The following is a 13,872-nucleotide window of genomic DNA, read 5'->3' as shown; positions in this document are numbered from 1 at the left end:
TTCCCTTTTCTAAAGAGCCAGCATCGTGTGGTGGGGTCAGAAACCTTAGGTTGTAACTCCAGCTTTCTAATTAGTAAAGTAAGACCTATAGTGAGATCATGGATATAATGTTTAATTTCTCTAATTGTTGGCTTTCTCATCTCTAAAAAAAAAAAGGATAACATCTAACCAATCTACTTTATAAGGGTAAAATAAGGAAAACCGTATAGGTTGTTATAGAGATTTCAGAAGTGTTTAAGTCATTTAAATGTAAAAGTTGTTTGGGAAAGTTTAATTAGAATACAGAATAATGAAGATATGAGTGCCCTTTTCCCTCACTCTTGCCCGATACTCAGGTGTGTCTTGTCCACTCAGCAGGTCCTGTTGTAGGTTCTTGTCACATAACCAGGAAAGATCAGGCATGCAGACACTTTGAAGGGTGAGGAGTTATAGAATTTATTGAGGGAAAAGGAAAAAGACTCTCAGCAAAGCAAGAGGGGTTCCTGTTAACAGGCCCCTGTCTTACAGATTGCATTTCAGGTCACCACCCAGGAACAGGAGAGGCCAGGATCCTCCCCACTGCAAATGGCACAAACTTCCTGAGGCCTCACCCCATCCTCCCAATGTGCAGGCCGGATGGAAATTTTCCAGGGAGCTCTTTTTATTGGCTGTCTCAGTCCAACTGTCCTTTGTCTCCATCCCACACCTGGGCAGATGGAGCTACTCAGTGGAGGCAGAGACACCAGGCTGGGTGAATCTCTGTGGGAAAGGCCTAGGTTGACTCCAAGAGAGACCAGCAGAGGGGAGGAGGGAAGAGGGTAAGAGAGATCTCAGGGGCAGGAAAGATGTGCTGGAGGAAGGCTGCAGAGAAGGTCCTAGGGGTTAGGGGTTGGAGAACAGAGTGACAAGAGAGATAGGGAAATTCAGTCAACCTTTCTGTGGACTGTGAACTGGCTCCACTTCATTCTTTTTCAGTAGATGCCAGTTTATCTCAGAGTTTTCCAGAGAAATTGAACCGGTAGGAGATATAGATGATAGAGATAGAAGTAGAGAGGTAGATGTGTGCTGGGCATGGTGGCTCACGCCTGTAATCCTAGCACTTTGGGAGTCCGAGGGGGGTGGATCACCTGAGATCAGGAGTTCGAGACCAGCCTGGTCAACATGGTGAAACCCTGTCTCTACTAAAAACTACAAAAATTAGCTAGGCGTGTGGTGAGTGCCTGTAGTCCCAGCCACTCAGGAGGCTGAGGCATGAGAATTACTTGAATCAGAGAATTACACCCTAAGGGGTGGGGGTTGCAGTGAGCCAAGATCATGCCACTGCACTATAGCCTGGGCAACAGAGTAAGATTCTGCCTCAAAAAACCAATAAACAAAAGTAAATAAAATAAAAACAAATACAAGGACCAGCATCACTCCATGGATTAAGGAGGTGCTGTGCAAGTATTAGGTTAGTGCAAAAGTAATTGTAGTGTTTGCCATTATTTTCAACCCCAATTACTCTTCTTCAATATTTTTGCTGATTAAAATTATAGAGGGAGAAGAGGAAGAGAAAGTAATTGGGCAGCTGGGCCTTCTGGCTCTGCCCTTAGAGGATTCTGGGGAGAGAGCCTTCTCTCTGAGGGTGGGCAATCTAAAAGTGTACATCCCAGCGTGCAAAGCTGGCCCGAAGGGAGCACTGGCGTCTTCAGACAGCACTTTGGTGCTTGATGTGTGTGTAGTAACTTAGTCCAAGCATCTGCAAAGTCCAAGTGATCTATTCATTTGTAAATGATAGTACCGCCCAAGAGGAAAGAAAAGGCCAGGAGGGACACAGAGAAGCAAGCTGATTCTAGCAATGGAAGAAAGAAAATGCTCCAAAGTTTCCTTGGGTAGCCCGTAGCCTGGTCCTCTGAGGAAGAACTCACCTTCCTGCAGCATTGGCTTCTTTGGGTCCCGAATGTAGGCTGCTCAAAGCCCTGTGTCTCAGGGCCTCTTCTTTTTTCTTTTTCTTTCTTTTTTTTTTTTGTTTTTTGAGACAGAGTCTTACACTGTTGCCCAGGCTAGGGTGCAGTGGCGTAATCTCCGCTCACTGCAACCTCCACCTCCAGGGTTCAAGTGACTCTCCTGCCTCAGCCTCCTGAGTAGCTGGGATAACAGGTGCCCACTACCACACCTGGCTAATTTTTTGTATTTTTGTATTTTTTATTTTTTTCATTTTATTTATGTATTTATTTTTGTATTTTTAGCAGAGACAGGGTTTCACTATGTTGGCCAGTCTGGTCTTGAACTCCTGACCTCATGATCCACCCGCCTCGGCTCCCAAAGTGCTGGGATTACAGGCGTGAGCCACCGTGCCTGGCCCCAGGGCCTCTTCTATAGAGAGCAGCCTGACAGGAGGGAAAAGAGGCAGCCACTTCCTGGGCCCCCATCTACCCTCACCCCATCCCCACTGAAGCATCATGGATTACCTGTAGACTGTTGAAGCCCTCTTGGCCTTCCCGGAGTAGATTTCCTGGATGGGGATGCCGTCCTCCAGGCACCCCTTCCCAAGCTGCGTGCTATAAACTGAATCCTCAGCATGGAAAACAAAAGCCTTGCTGGCCCACAAATCACTTTTAATGATCCCTGAAAGAAACCATCAGTAAACCTCAGGCAGAGATCTGGAAGTCTGGAGGTATGGCTACAAAACACAAGGTGAGGAAGGTGACATATCAAGGCTCATTTCACTTGGGCAGCATCTCTGTTGCTTTCTTTCATGGATCATTGTGTTTGCCTCTTTGTCTGCCGGGAGGTAGAGATGCATCTTACCTGAACACATTAGGAATTTATAGTTAATCTTGAGCTGTGATGAGCCTTATCCATCTCGATATTGGTACCATACTTGGAACTGTGCTGCCCGTGTGTTCAGGCAGTGGGATTCGATTATAAACAAAATGCCTGCAACAAATGCCAGCCTTCTCCTATTAGAATGTTAAATGGTCAGTGTAGCTGTGAGCGCAGAAGGAAAAGCTATTGTCAGCTCCCTCCACCCCTCACCCTACTTCATTTCTTCTGCCCTGCCTTCCCCAGCCTCTTAGGGATCTGGTGTGGTGATGAAATTCGGTCCTCACCCTTTTAGCCTGGCCACAGTCCCCTCCCAGGTTTAAGTAGACTCCAGAGTGCTAGAGCCCATTCGACAGAGAGGAAGTGCATCAACTTTTATAGCCCTGATTCAGTGTCACAAATATGGTAAATCATATTTTCAAAAAATGGCCAGAGCCATATTTCCAATATTTCTGGTCCCATGTTCTTTTCCTGAACTTTTCACTCCCTATTAAGGAGTGGAGTCTACTTTCCCTTCCTCTGAAACTGGTAGGGCTTTCTGACAGCTTTAGTGAATAGAGTGCAGCAGATGAGATCCTGTACAGCTTCTGCAAGGCTGGGTTATAAAAAGCAATATTGCTTCTGCCTGGTTCTCTCTTTCTCAAGATGCCAAGCTTTGGAGCCCAGCCACCATGCTGTGGGGAACCCCAGGCCACATAGAGAGGCCATGTGTGGTTGTTCCAGCTGACAGTCCCTGCTAAGGTCACAGCTTCCAGCTGGCAGCACCCACCAGACCTGGGAGTGAGTGAGACTTCAGACGATTCCAGCCTTGACACACCCCAGCGTGTGTGGGTGGAGCACTTTCTTATCCCTGCTCAGCCCTGCCCAAATAGCAATTTGTGAGCAAAATTAATGCCCTATTGTTTCAAGCCGTAAAGTTATAGGGTAGTTTTGTTGCAACAGGCATAGCAACTGGAATAATGACTCTTCTAGATCTGGAATCTAGAAGCCTGAAAAGACTACTGCACTCCTCACTCACTGAGTCAGGTCAATCTCAAGCCAGGCCCAGAAAGACAAACACTGCATGATCTCACAAGTGGAATCTAAAAAAGTTGAACTCACAGAAGCAGAGAGTTGAACAGAAGTTGCCAGGGGGTGGGGAGTGGGGAAAATGGGAGATGTTGGCCAAAGGGTACAAATTTTCAGTTATAACATGAACAAGTTCTGGGATCTAATGAATAGCATGGGTGGTGATGGATGTGTTAATTAATTTGACCGTAGTAACCATTACACAATGTACATATATGTCAAATCATCACATTGTACACCTGAATACAGTCTCTTTTTATTTGACAATTCAATGTTTTTTTGGGAGACCGAGGCAGGCAGATCACTTGAGGTCAGGAGTTCGAGACCAGTCTGGCCAACATGGCAAAACTCCATCTTTACTAAAAATACAAAAATTAGCTGGGCATAGTGGCACGCACCTGTAGTCACAGTTACTCAGGAGGCTGAGGCATAATAATCACTTGAACCCAGGAGGCGAAGGTTGCAGTGAGCCAAGATCACACCACCGCACTCCAGCTTGGGCAATAGAGTGAAACTGTGTCTCAAAAAATATATATATATTTTAAACATTTTTAAAAAGAAAATACCCATGCTTTGCTGAAGTCAACAAGCTTTGTGAAAAAGCACTGGTACAAGCCAGGTGCAGTGGTGCCAGCTGTAGTCCTAAATTGGAGGCTTGAGGCAGGAGGAATAGCTTGAGCCCAGGCATTCAAGACCAGCCTGGGCAACAAAGTGAGACCCTGTCTCAAAAATAAAATAAAATCATTTTTTCAAAAGCACTAGTACAAATAAAAGTCTTGATAGTTTTACTGTAAAGAAAAAGGTCTAGAACAACCAACATTAAATTGGTCATTTTTGAGGAGGAGAATGGGATGTGAGGTGATAAATTGCAGACTTTAGTTTTTTGCTGTATATACCTCTGTATTATTTGAAAAGAATACAAACAAGTATTACAATTTCTAAAATTCTAAAACCAACCAACTAGCCAATTAATAAGTAAATGTCTTGCTTGTTGATTGACTTAGAATTGAAAAGACAGAACGGACATGTCTTGCCATCCCCGGGCTCTTTCTGGAGCACTTGGTTCCTTTCTGGATGTTGGCAAAAGGGACGGTGATGGGGAATCTCCCCTTAGACTTCTTCCCCTTTCCCATGCAGGGCAGGTCTGGTCAAGTACAGGACACCTGTGGCCCATGAGGTCCTGGGATGATTAGCAAATATCAAATCTAAGCAGCACCGAGCAGGCTCCCTCTCGGGATTTCTAAGAAAGTCTGATACCCAGATGCTGTTTCTTTCATTTGAATGTGAGGATGAAGCTGTTTCTTTACTTTTCTTTTTCAGCACAAAGCTTTTAAAGCCATACCATCAGTTGATAATGCACCTTGAGTTGTTTGTCTAAAAATGGGGATAATTTTCTCAAAGAACTACTGGTGAACACTTGCCAGGTTTCTCTGACAGCCACTGGGCTCAATTTTGGGAGATGTTGGTTATGAGTAGTTGGTGACATTGGGAGAGAGAGAGACTGAATTCATCGTTCAGATCCAGTAACAACAGAAGTCGGTCATTTTGAAGTGGATACAGCTGATCTTGTGAATGGACATGGCACCAGAATACAATGCATTCTTACACTTTATTTACTAAGCAAACAGAGGCAAATGGCTTGATTTCTCTTTTATTCACCCCTGTAACACTCAACTGAGCTCCCACTTGTACCAGAATGTTCCGTCCTTAGTAAAATGAACAGCCAGCAGACAGCATATGAGTGGCTTGTAAATGCAAAAGTGTTGCCTTTTACCTTGGATGTGCCTTGGCCAGCCATATGTAACTGAAGCCATGGCTACCGAGAGTGACATTTTATCAGGTTCCCCAGGGAACAGCAGTGGCAGAATCAGAAATACAAAGCTGACCAACAGCTCTCTTTTCATGCTAGATGGAATTTACTGAAAGTGAATCCAGACTGCAAAAGGGTACTGAGGCTGGGTTAGAAATTATAAATCTCCATGAGACACAAATAAAACACACTTTCCTATCAATCAGCCAGCAGTACAGGAGAGCACTGCCAACCAATGAGACGTCCGAGAGCTTACCTCCACAAGATTTCAGTGGAGTGACACTGGGGAGCAGGTAGCATTTTGATTGTGAATGTTTCTTTGATTTGGCACTGCTCTGAGATGGAGCTGTTCCATAACAGATTTAGTGTGGTTATATACACAATCTTATGATGCTGGCTAGCAGAAAGTTTGAATACTCAAGTGATACTTTAAATACACTTTTCAAAGGAAAGCATTTTTAAGTATCCCTCAATTCTTTCATTTCTTTTATCCTTTGAAACTCAAGGTGTTTCCTCATCAAACAGTACATTCTCTTTAAATATACTAATCACATGCTAAGCATTCCTTGCCCTCTTTTTACAAAATGATCAGATTAGGAAGAATGACACTGCAACTGTATTGCTAATTTCTTTATCTGTCCTTACAAAGGTTTAGCTTTCCAAAGCAGCTTTAAAATTTAAGTGCCTATAAGATGCCATGTGCAGTCAGGTACCAAAGCTACAGTTCTACCGCAATGGCTTTCTGTTTGGGGTGACAGTTCTAAGCATTAATGTATTAATGTGCACCAGAACGACCTGAGGTACAATTTTTTTTTTTTTTTTTTTTTTTTTTGAGGCAGTGTCTCACTCTGGTGCTCAGGTTGGAGTACAGTGGTGCGATCTCAGCTCACTGTAACCTTGACTTCCCCAGGCTCAGGTGATCCTCCCACCTTAGCCTCCAGAGTAGCTACTACTACAGATATGCACCACCATGCTCAGCTAATTTTTTTTTCTTTTTTCTTTTTTTTTTTTTTTTTTTTTTGAGAGACAGGGTTTTGCCATGTTGCCCAGGCTGGTCTCCAATTCCTGGGCTCAAGTGATCTACCCATCTTGGCCTCCCAATGTGCTGAGATTATAGGCATGAGCCACCACACCTGGTCTGGGATACTTTTTATTTATTTATTTATTTTGAGACAGAGTCTGGCTCTATTGCCCAAGCTGGAGTGCAGTGGCCTGATCTTGGTTTACTGCAACCTCCGCCTCCTGGGTTCAACCAATTCTCCTGCCTCAGCCTCCCAAGTAGCTGGGATTACAGGTGCCTGCCACCATGCCCAGCTAATGTTTGTATTTTTAGTAGAGACAGGGGTCTCACCACATTGGCCAGGCTGGTCTCAAGCTCCTGACCTCAAATGATCCACCTGCCTCAGCCTCCCAAAGTGCTGGGATTACAGGCACGAGCCACCATGCCCAGCCTGGGACAGTTTTTAGACGTGTAAATACCTGGACCCATCCCCAGAGGTTGTGTTTCATTAGGTCTGGGGTGTGTCCCCTGGCATCTGCCTTTTAAACAAGCATCCCAGATGATTCTGTTGAAAGTAGTCTTCAGCCTACACCACCCCTCCAGAGGTGAAAATCTCCATGGCCTTCCTGTCTGCCTACACTAGAAAGTGCCATTGTGCAGCATTTGACACTTATCTGTCATTCTGCTTTTCAGAATTGACTTTTTATATAATGACTTTATTAAAATTCAATTTTTACTTTTTCCTGTTTGTCCCGCAAGGTACAGACTTGAGATAGAAATAGGTTTGGGGCCGGGCGCTGTGGCTGACGCCTGTAATCCCAACACTTTGAGAGGCTGAGGTGAGCAGATCATGAGGTCAGGTGTTTGAGACCAGCCTGGCCAACATGATGAAACCTCGTCTCTACTAAAGATACAAAAAATTAGCTGGGTGTGGTGGCATGCCCCTGTAATCCCAGCTACTTGGGAGGCTGAGGCAGGAGAATCACTCAAACCCAGGAGGCCGAGATTGAGTGAACCAAGATTGCACCACTGCACTCCAGCCTGGGCCACAGGGTGAGACTCTGTCTCAAAAGAATCATAATAATATAATAAGTTTGGAGGAGCAAGATTACAGGGAAGTGGATGTTTAAAGTCTAAATCAGAATCTAATTTTGATGCAAGGTATAATGTTCACTTACTAAACGCAGCTTAGGGATTCTGAGCTAAGAAATATTCATGTGAATAAGAAAAAAATCTATTGTAGAAGTAAATTATATATTCTTTTCAGAAATGTCATCCTCTATTTCATTAAAACAGTTTTAATGCTAAAGAAAAAAAGGCATGTGTCCTGTTTAGCTAAACTGTAATTGCTGAAAGTATCATGATAGGACATTTCATTCTCCCAGCCCCCAGGCTTCCCTCAATTCGTGTTAATAGTCAGGTTGGCAGGACACACATCTTGAACACTGAAAAGGTCATCACATCCTGATTCAAGACCTCATAGCTAAATTTATCATCTTATCATTGGGTCAAAAAAATCGTTACTTCTGTTTTGACCTTCCATAAACCCCCTTCTCTCCCTAGGGCTCCTCGGCATAAAACAGAGTTGAGACCAACTAAGCAGAGTCACAAATAGTACTTCCCATCTGTTCCCTGGGCTTCTTAAAGATGGTCGCCAGGGTTAGGAGAGTGGATATTACTCCTGAACTGTGTGGATAGAGTGAATAAAGTTGTGAAGTCTCCTCTCCTCTGATAATTAAGGGTCTGATCACAGGAGAAGAAGAAGAATTAGAAAAATGAGTGGTACTGGATGATTACTGTTTTGTTTGTGTGTTTGTTTTCTCCATTTGACATCCCTTTCTCCTTCTGGTAATTGAATCCCTCTTTTCTATGGGAAATTCTTTACGTGTGGTTTGGATAGAGTTGCCACTGCCCCATTACCACAATCAGAGTACTTGGGTTCCTCTTCTTAACCCCTCCGCACCTCCCCACCACCCCGCCCCAATCCCCAGCCCTGAAGTAGTTGGCTACAAGATAGGCATAGAGGCATATGCCTTAAAGGGGCCAGTCGATAACCTCCCTGGTACTTTTCTGCCAGAGGTACGAGAAACCTTCTCTTTCCACTGGGATTGCTAAACCAGCAGGAGGGGAATCTTGGGCTGTGGGGTATCATCATTATCATCATGATGAAAGAGCCTACCTGAGCTAGGAAAAGATAGATGGACCTCAGGTGACATTATTTGAGCGCTGACTGCAGCTAAGTCTGATTTTTAATTACCTGAGTCCATAAAAACCCTCCCATCACTTGAGGCCAGGAGTTTGAGATCAGCCTGGGCAATATAGTAGACCCTTCCCTCTTCAATCAAAATTTAAAATGAGCTGGGCATGGTGGCATGCACCTGTGGTTCCACCTACTTGGGAGGCTGAGGTGGGAGGATCGCTTGAGCCCTGGAGGATGAGACTGCAGTGAGCCATGTTTGTGCCACTGCACTCCAGCCTGGGTGACAGAGTGAGAACCTGTCTCAAATAAAATAAAACTCCTCCAGAGACTGTTTATCCTTAGGTTAGTTGAGGGTGGCTCTCTGTCACTTGCAACCAAAAGAAGCCTGAGTAACACAGATTTGTACATTTGTCCTTGAGATTTATGGCATGGTGGAGTGGATGCCACTGATGCAGCCAGTGGCCTCATCTCCCAGCTGCTGTGAGTGGTATCTAATGACTTATACCTGTTATAGTCCTGGAGGATTGCCCTTGAATGACAAAGCACCTTCACCCTGAAATGCATGGGAAGTTACATCCCACCCTGGAGTCAGGCATGCACTAACTGATACACTTCTGCCGCAAGGTAGGACAGCTCTGCAGAGCAATTTCTGAGCCCAGGCTCCCCAGAGATCCGCCAAGCCTAGCGTTTACCTGAGGCCACACAGTGCTCAGCTCTTCCCCTTCCGTATCTGCTTTTCTTGCCCCCTTACAATTTTCCTGAAGAGCCTTCCCTCAGTATATTCCTTTCTTTTTTTTTTTTTTTTTTTTTTTTTTTTTTGATGGACTCTTGCTCTGTCACCCAGGCTGGAGTGCAATGGCGCAATCTCGGCTCACTGCAACCTCTGCCTCCTGGGTTCAAGCGAATCTCCTGTCTCAGCCTCCCCAGTAGCTGGGATTACATGTGCACACCATCACGCCCGGCTAATTTTTGTATTTTTAGTAGAGACAGGGTTTCACCATTTTGGCCAGGCTGGTCCCAAACTCTTGACCTGAAGTGATCCTGCCTCAGCCTCCCAAAGCGCTGGGATTACAGGCATGAGCCACTGTGCCCGGTGCCCTCGGTACATTTCTCACACCTGAATTCCTGCCTTGGCCTCTGCTTTTAGGGAATACAATCTAAGACACATAGTCTTTTTTTTTAATTCATTCTCATTTTAATCAAATAAATGTATTACATGGTTAATAAGCAAGAAGGTATGAAGAGGCTTTTGCTGGTAAACAGCAGTCTCCTGCTCAACCCTTCTCCACCCCCAGTTGAGGGGGAATTAATCTTGACTCTTCTAATTCCCTATTACCTATGTCAATGATTTGAATAGCAAGCATACGTTATTTCCATTTTCAGCATTATCTGCTGACGTCCCCCAAGGGCAGAGGAGAAATTTGCTCATTTATACTGCCTTTGCTCTCATTCTCCCCATCCCCCACCATCATGATGTATCAGAAGTTTTGCTTCAATTAATAGTTGTTTGTTTGTTTGAGACAGGGTCTTGCTCTGTCGCCCAGGCTGGAGTATAGTGGCCTGATTCCAGCTCACTTCAGTCTCAACCTCCCAGTCTGAAGCCATCTTCCCATCTCAGCCTCCTGAGTAGCTGGCACTACAGGCATATGCCACCACACCTGGCTAATTTTTGTATTTTTTTGTAGAGATGGAGTTTCACCATGTTACCCAGTCTGATCTCAAACTCCTGAGCTAAGGCGATTCACCCACTTTGGCCTCTCAAAGTGCTGGGAGGCATGAACCACTGTGCCCAGCCAATAGTTATTTTTTATATTATTGTGACTATTATAACCTATAACCGTATTTCATCAAATGTAAGATTGTCATCAATTGTAAAATATATTATTTTGTGGGTACATAATAGGTGTATATATTTATGGGGTACATCAGATATTTTGATTCAGGCATGCAATGTGAAGTAAGCACATCATGGAAAATGGGTATCCATCCCCCCTCAAGCATTTATTCTATGTATTATGAACAATCTAATTATGCTCTTTTAGTTTTTTGTTGTTGCTGTATTTTTTTTTTTTTTTTTTTTTTTTTTTTTTTTTTTTTTTTGTGAGACAGAGTTTTGCTCTTGTTGCCCAGGCTAGAGTGCAATGGTGTGATCTTGGCTCACTGCAACCTCTGCCTCCCAGGTTCAAGCAATTCTCCTGCCTCAGCCTCCCAAGCAGCTGGGATTACAGGCATGTGCACCATGCTTGGCTAATTTTGTATCTTTAGTGGATGGAAACGGGGTTTCTACGTGTTGGTCAGGCTGGTCTGGAACTCCTGACCTCAGGTGATCCGCCAGCTTCGGCCTCCCAAAATGCTGGGATTACAGACCTGAGCCACTGCGCCCAGCCATTCTTTTAGTTATTTTTAAGTGTATAATCAAACTATTATTGACTATCATGACCCTCTTGTGCTATCAAATACTAGATCTATTCATTCTTTCTACTGTTTTTGGTACCCCTTAACAAACTTCCCCTTCCACCCACCCCCCACCCCTGCCCACCCACTACCTCTCCTAGCCTCTGGTAACCTGTACTATTATTTTATATACTACTAAGAAGACAAAATGTTTCCAATTAAGCACGACATACCATCAATTATATGTTGCATCCCAGTTTCAGAAATAGCAACATGTAAAAAAATGTTTTGTCAGTCCCCCTTCCCTACACACTAGAATATCAGATCCATAAAAGCAAGCATTTGGTTTGTTTTCTTCACTGCTGCAGGCTGGGTAAAGCACACAGAGCTCAATGAAGAACTGTTAAATGAATATGCAAATTCTGATTCCTCTTGAACTGCACAGTTTGCTATGATGCCATTTGATTCTTATGTAGAATTTGCTTAGTTTTCTAGGAACCTCCCATTAGTAGTTCCCAAATGTCCCAGCATTACTGTCACGTATGCTTTCATTCCATTCTCATGTACTCAAACATGTCAGTCCTATTTTCTCTCCCATTTAGGAGGACTCTGGATTGACCTCCTGAAGCCTTCTGTCCTTCTGTTCCCATCTCTACCTCCCTCACCTCATCTGGGAATTCCCTTTACTGCTCTCTTGTGTTTTCTCCTTGATCCCATGTTTCCCCTTTTTTGGATTACCACCTTGTTCTTATGGAGCATATCCTTGATTACCTTCCTGGGAAAGGTGTTTTTTGGGGAGTGGTTGTGTGTCTAAAAAGATCTTTATTATACCACCCCACTATTGATTGATAATTTGGGGTAGGTAGAGAATTCTAGAATGAGTATTAATTTTCACTCAGAGCTTTGAAGGCTCCATGGAATGAATCAGCCCTCCTAATCCCACAGGCACTGTGGTGTGGCCTTCTTTGCTAATCAGCTGCTACTCTTCCATCTTCCTGCCATTTCCCAAAAATATCCTGAAATCTGTTTATTCTTGCTTCATCTCCATTTTTTTTTTTTTGGTATTTGTGAGTTTATCCCTTTTTAAAAAATTTATTTACTCTTTATTATTTAGTAGAGTTTTAAGAAACAGAGGAAAGACATTACTTCTGGTTACTGTTTTTCCATTGGGGATTTGTTTTTAAATAACATTTCCTTATTTCAAAGTTAATGTATGTTTATTGAATAAAACACAAATAAGCAAAAGCAGGAAAATTATATCACCTGTGATCCCACTGCCTAGAGAAAGTAATTGTGACTATAGATTTTTCCAGCACTTTTTACTATATGTCACATAAAAAAAGTTGTCATTGCTATTGTTACCCATTGCTACCCTATTAAGGGGTCGGAGAAAGGATGCTGGTAACAGAAGATCCCTTTGTGAAACACTACAATGGGAGTGGTAATGCAAATTTGGAGCTAGAAGCTGAAACAGAGGATTATTCTACATAATTAAAGGGGATACCAATGCGTTTGGGGCCAGAGGGAAAGCCAGGAGAAAGTGTACAGAGGTCAGGGATGTTGAGTGTTGTATTAAAGATGAATGGCAAAAAAAAAAAAAAAAAAAAAAAAAAAAAATCCTATTGGCATCAAGGTAGGAAAAAAAAAAAGGATTTTCAAAACTAGACCTGACTGATGGATCAGTGCTTGCTTAAGGATGTGAAGTGTAAACCCACTTTATTGTATTGTTCAATGATACCTAAATTAGCAGGCTCTTTCTCAGAAAATTCAAGAGCTACTTAGTCATCTGTACAATTCAGCATAAGAATAAGTATTACATGTGGAAAAAGGTGATATTTAGTTTACATAACCATATATGTAGATTTTAGGGAAAATGGGACCATTTTTATACTGGACACTTATGTATCATGTTTTTTTCCACTGAATATATTGTGAATGACTTTCACATTATTACCAATTCCCCCACTGAGACAACTGAATAGATATCTCCCTGCAAAAGAAAGTAAAAAGACAGCATACAAAAATGGGAGAAAATATTTGCAAATCATATGTCTAGTATCCAGAATATGTAAAGAACTCCTACAGCTCAACAACAAAAGGTAAAACAGTGAAACTAAAAAAATAGAGACAGGACTTGAATAGAGATTTCTCTAAAGAAGCTACACAAATGGCCAAGAAGCACACAAAAAGATGCTCGGTAGCATTAGTCATTAGGGAAATGCAAATCAAAACCACAAGATGATACCACTTCACATCTACTAGAATGGCTATTATAAATCTTTTTTTTAAAGATAGAAAATAGGCTGGACATGATGACTCATGCCTGTAATCTCAACATTTCGGGAAGCCAAGGTGGGAGGATCATTTCATGAGGCCAGAAGTTTGAGACCAGTCTGAGCAATATAGTGAGACCCTGTCTCTACAAAAAATTTGAAAAATTAGCCAGGCATGGTGGTGCACATCTGTAGTCCCTGCTACTTGGGAGGCTGAGGCTGGAGGATTGCTTGAGCTCAGGAGTTTGAGTTTGCAGTGAACTATGATCACACCACTGCACTCCAGCCTGGGTGACACAGCAAGACGCTATCTCAAAAATAAAATTAAATTAAACACAGAAAA

Source organism: Rhinopithecus roxellana, chromosome 6, assembly GCF_007565055.1.
Source record: "Rhinopithecus roxellana isolate Shanxi Qingling chromosome 6, ASM756505v1, whole genome shotgun sequence".
Taxonomy (NCBI): domain Eukaryota; kingdom Metazoa; phylum Chordata; class Mammalia; order Primates; family Cercopithecidae; genus Rhinopithecus; species Rhinopithecus roxellana.
Note: the sequence above shows the minus strand (reverse complement) of the source record.